Source organism: Hydra vulgaris, chromosome 02 (assembly GCF_038396675.1).
Source record: "Hydra vulgaris chromosome 02, alternate assembly HydraT2T_AEP".
Classification (NCBI taxonomy): Eukaryota; Metazoa; Cnidaria; class Hydrozoa; order Anthoathecata; family Hydridae; genus Hydra; species Hydra vulgaris.
The window spans coordinates 63,569,220-63,575,113 of NC_088921.1; positions in this window are offsets into that span (position 1 = coordinate 63,569,220).

Genomic DNA, 5,894 nt, shown 5'->3' on the forward strand with positions numbered 1-5,894 from the left:
ATTTGGTGAATAACAAATTAACACCTGAAGAATTGATCAAGATTGAAAAATTCTGAAAGCAAATCACAAAAAAAAAATTAAATATCTCGATGTTCCACGCGCAGCTATTGAAAAGCTTGATTCGATTATTAACTTGTTGAAAACTGTATTAGCTTTCGAGTCACGAACGGCAAAATTATGGCTTCAATAAATGGAATAATATGCTTCAACTTATCTGTGCTTTGTGTGAAGAGGAATGGAATCTTCATTTGGCTGCATCTATCTCAAGAATTGTACAATCGAAGCTAACACCTACAAAAAGGCCAGTATGGTATCACAGTTTAAAAGTATATCTTCAGGTTTGGCATTGGAAAACGTTGATGAAGTGTAACTTGAATTCGTTGGAATGGGAGTCAAAGATCTTAAGTTGAAAATTGGTAACCATCATGACCGACCAAGTATCTTTTTTTTTTCTTATCGTACTCATATTTTATACTTTAAGCAAATATACAAAGTTATAACTTTTTAGAACATTGCACCGGAGGGAATGCTTAGCGTTATTAGATGTCACTACAAATTATCATCGAAGAGGCCATATGAATCTAAGTTATGTCCGAATTAAAGAAATGTGTTTCGGCATGTGGGTATTGCAAAGGTGTTGGTTGTGAAAACACAACTCAAGATGAATCCGACGGAAACATATTCGATATAATTTCAAGTCTATAAAAATTCACTCGTAATAATATAATATTGATTTTTTTATATTGATATAAAAAATTACTGAAAATACATAACCGTTTTAAATTTAATCGCTTAGGTTCACTTTTCTTTTAGTCATGACAAATCAAAATAAGACAAATAATAGTCATTAGTAACATTTTACAGCATGTAAAAAGCCTAATTTGGGCAAAATTGGCTGAGAATCCTCAATTTTTAATTATTTTAACCCCCTGAAAATAAATAACAGTATTAAATTTCATCCTTGAGGTTCACTTTTTGTTTAATCATGAAAAATCAGAAAAAGATACTCAGATAACAGTCATTACATTTACAATCTATAAAAGGCCTAATTTAGGCAAAATTGGCTAAAAATCCGCCATTTTTTTAAACTTTTTTAACTTCCCTGATATTATTTTTCTAAAAAAATAGATTTTTGTTAACTTACATTTATATTTGATAAATATAAATTTAAATGAAATCAAACTAGTAACTGAAAAGTTTATATTCTTAATTTGAATGAGGTGCTGTTTTAGGAATTCCTATGTTTTTGAAATTTATCGTGTTAGGTACCTCACTTTTACATCAAATTGGGAAAAACAACATGAAATGAGAATAAACCATTAATAAAATTAAATTCATACTTTCCTCAGTGATGGATTAGGAATTTTTTTTTTGGGTGGATGGGTGGGGGGGTGGGGGAAGGGTGAAAGTCCTCCATTTCTAAGATATTTAAAGACTTTTAGATTCTGGTGGGGAGAGTGGGGGTTGGAGATTCATCACTGACTTTCATAGCTGAATATTTTTTACTGAATAGAAGTAATCACATATTCCATTCAGTAAACCATCAAGTTTGACTCGTATCAATTAATTTTGCTTGATCAGAAAAAAAAACTTATTGAGATTGCATATTTGCTTGCATATTTTTAACACTTTAAAAAACAGCATAAAATATCTACAACTAAATAAAGTTTATGACACGCACAGTGAACCAAAAGACATTTTGAATTTATAAAATTAGTTCTAAATAACGCAACTCCTTATTTTCAAAGCATTGCCCCTTTGCCATCATAACAAAGTGCACTAAATATGTGGGCGTAAAAACAAATATCATGAACTGAAAGGATTATGTATTTCGCAAGTCTCAGACCATTTTTTTTTATGAACTATATTCAATAAATTGCAAAAAGTTTATATATATATATATATATATATATATATATATATATATATATATATATATATATATATATATATATACTAATAATATAAATAATATATAAATATACCAATAACATATATGTATATACAACATACCAATAACATATATGTTTATACAACAGCAATTTACTTTTTTATTAAAACTAAACTTTCTAAAGTTTCTACTCATCAGTTTTTCTACGGGAACAGGAAAGGAAAAAATAATCACGTGAGCATCCGAATACGCATACTATAGTATAAGTTTTAATTTGTCCGAAGGAAAACCACGCATGCTCACGTGATTACTTTTCCCATTCCCGTAGAAAAACGTATAAGTGAAAACTCACTTTTATGATATTAGTAAAATATCTCATAAATATTAAAGACATTAGGTGTTGGTATATGTATCAATACTAAAATTCTTACCTTCAAAATTATATCAAAATAAATAAATATATCATTACAGGAAATCTCATGTGATAATTGTTAAACCAATAATAACATAAAATTTTCAACAGCTTAAAGTAAAAAATATTATAAAGTAGTTTGAAAATGTTTCTGATATAATAAGGATTTTACTAAAATGATGGTTCTTAAAAACAATAGCAATTAAAAGATTAGATCTTATCCCAAATATACGTGAAGTAGAAGAGGATAAATTAAGATTTTGGAAGAATTTACTTAATGAAAAAAAAAAGACTGAAAAAATTTGCAAAGAAAACTTATATAAAGTAAAGGTTGCTTTAGTTATATTTATTTCAAAGTTGAAGAAAAATTAAAACAATGCGACTGAAATTATGATTCATTTATACAAAAATAATATTATTAGCTTCAGAGAAATATTATGTCCAATAAAAATATGTCTAATAAAATCAGCCATTTTATTTCTGGAAGGCCCCATAAACGATGGATTTTTTTTGGAGAGCGAAGCAAAAAAAAAATAATGAAAGAACTAGCCACTAAACATCATGAAGCTTTATCTTTAGCTTTTGCAAGAACTGCAAACGCTGCTGGAGGAAAAAAAAGGCTCCATTTAAAAAAATAATTAGTCTAATTCTTTCGAGACCAAATATGTTGATGAAACGTTGGATAAAACCTTTCCCATTAATATTAGTGTAGAAGAAGCATTAAAAATGAACACTGATCTCAGTGATAAAAAATATAAAATGATCAGAACTCAGCTCTTGTACACATTATACATATTTATCCTACTTTGCACAATATTTTAGTGAAAATATTAAAATGCTATCCTAAAAAATATACATTTTTTTAAAATTTCTGCGTAGTTTACTCTTCAAAGCATGTTAGTAGAATAACTGAATAACTAGAAAAACTAGTAGAAAACACTGTTAGTAGAATAACTGCAATGATTGGTATGCCGGACTGTGGTCAAGGTAACGAATATTTGGAGTTATATATGGAAAGATAGGTTTTGATGGAACATAAAGCCAAAGTATTTATAAATAGAAATACAAGGCAAGCAACATAATTATAGAACTTAAGCATGAAGAAAACCTTTTCAGTACAGCTTTTGTGCCTTTATTACTTAAAGTAGGAGATGTCGAAATTTGAAAAAAAAAACCTCTTCACCTACAGAATAAAAAAGAGAGTACAATTTTATCCAGAGGAGAAGAAGAAGAAGAAGAATCAGATCTAAAAAATTAAACAAATAGCTTAAAGAGGTTTTGCAAAGTTTTTAGTGTTGCAGGAAGAATGGTGACATTTAATATCAGCTATAGGATTAATCTTACAATTTTTGATAATGAAGTATTTAACGCACTTGCAGAGACAAACTTTACTCAATCCTCCAATGTATTTATAATATATAATATTGATTTAGTAAAAGCAAAAACTGAAAACGAGTCAGCCTTGACGCTTAGAATTTCAGCTTTGCACTGTTGGATAAAGTGCTTGGACTTTATTCTTCATGAAATAGAAATTAAATTGTATAAGCCAAAAAAATTGAGGAGAAATTATCTGTACACTTAAGAAGGAAAGAAATTCAGGTACTCTTCAGAAACGGTTATGCCTATATGTTGACTTGCCTAATGGTGGGTGTGGCAATACCAATAACTGCCATAAGAGCATTTAAAAATAATTAATTTCTTTTTGAAACTGCTAAAATTGATTGTGATATTATTAAAGGATTGCATAATATTCCGATAACCATATCTTTATAGAGTTATCTGCATAGTTCTTTTAAATCACATAAACTATCTTTGCCAATTAGGGTATATTTGGAAGATGCGCTGGAGAATTTAAATAAACAGATAAAAAATTCTAGACTTAAGCACACGGCAAAAAAACTAAGGTTAAACGCTATGATGAATCAGTTGCACTAACTTTTAGTAAGATCAGATCCAAAAGTATCAAGGATGTCTTTTAGAAAACATAAAAGTTATCGAGGAGAACTGTTGCCAGATGAAGTTATCAAATCAATTGTAACATAAATTATAAAATAAATATAATAAAACACAGTTTTGCTTCTCTATGTATCAACATCCTTTATAAACCATTTTTATAAAAATATCAAAATGAGTAATGATTCAAGGTAATGAGTTTTTCTTAAAGGCTTTAAAACTTTTAAAAAACTATTTTGTACGCGTATTGTCAAAACTGTGCGTAAAAAACGTTTTTATTGACAAATTTGAAATCTTTTTTTACGAACTGTATTAAATTTTATTGAGTTTTTGCCGTTTTTTTAATCACTGTGAGCTGGTGTTTAAGATGATGGTCTTGCTGGTGGTTGTTGTGGTAACAAAAACAAGAGCGTTTGTATTGATTGACTGGTTGATTTTATGAGCAATTTCTTTTTGTTGTTCAAGAGTTGCAAAGATGGTTTATTGTTTTTAAGTCGATTTAATTGCGTTGATGGATTGTACTGAACCGGAAAGTCAATAGACAATAAAACTAAGGGGTTTGTCTAAATATTTAGCTGCCTATAATTCGCTGTTTTGTGCCTGTAGCTTCCTTGTTGAGTTTTATAAACTTAAAGTTGCTGGGCTGACAACCTATCTTCATAGATGTTTATCTCTTTGAAGTCCTTAGCCGTTTTTTTTATTTTTTATTGCCATATAAATTTATTAAAGTCTTAAACCATAATATAAATACAAATAGTAGAGGCAAGAAGAAGACATAATTGGTTTTATCACTAAGCCCCTTAGTCTATGCCGTAAATATAAAGCAACAAAAATTAAAAAACGTAACGCTATATAATATAAAACGTTTTTGTAAAGACTTAATAAAATAAAATCATCGGTCCTAAAGTCCTACTATAACTTTTTGTTTATGCATTGGGTAAGAAAAATTAAAAAAAGAAAAAAAAGGAATTAGTAAAAAAAACTATATTACTAAAAAGCATGCAAGCAAATACGCATAATCCTGAAGCTTTCCTTTTACACCAGCATATACCTTAAAATATGTGAATAATTCTTACAAACCATAATTTTTATATACATTTTAAAAAAAAAAGAAAAGAAAAGAAGAATTTAAGCAATGACAAGTGACACAAATAATTATTTTTGAATCCAAATTGCTTACTATAGAGAATATTGTTTACATCTAAAAAGTAATACAATCTTTTATCCATAATGTGCTCTAATAACTTTAAAAAGCATGATAGTATGGAGATAGATAGATAGATAGTATGGCCTGTAATTGGAGACACTAGCCTTATCTCATGATTTAAGTATAGGTATTACCCTTGCAACTTTAAGTTTATCGGGAAAGATTCTAGGTTTAAAGAGAGCGTAAATATATGCAAAAGCGAAATTTTTAAATAAGGTATTGATTTAATTATTACATTATTGCTTACATCATTAACTCCATTATCTTTATTTGGTTTAAGTAAGTACATGTCATCACCCAATTCTGTTGTTGCTAGCATATTATTGTCCATTGTATTGTTATTAGAGTTTAGGTATGATATGAAGCAAGTTTTTCTTGTGGTGTTTTCCCGCCTTTTGAGCCTAGATTTGTTCGGCCGACCTAGAAAGACT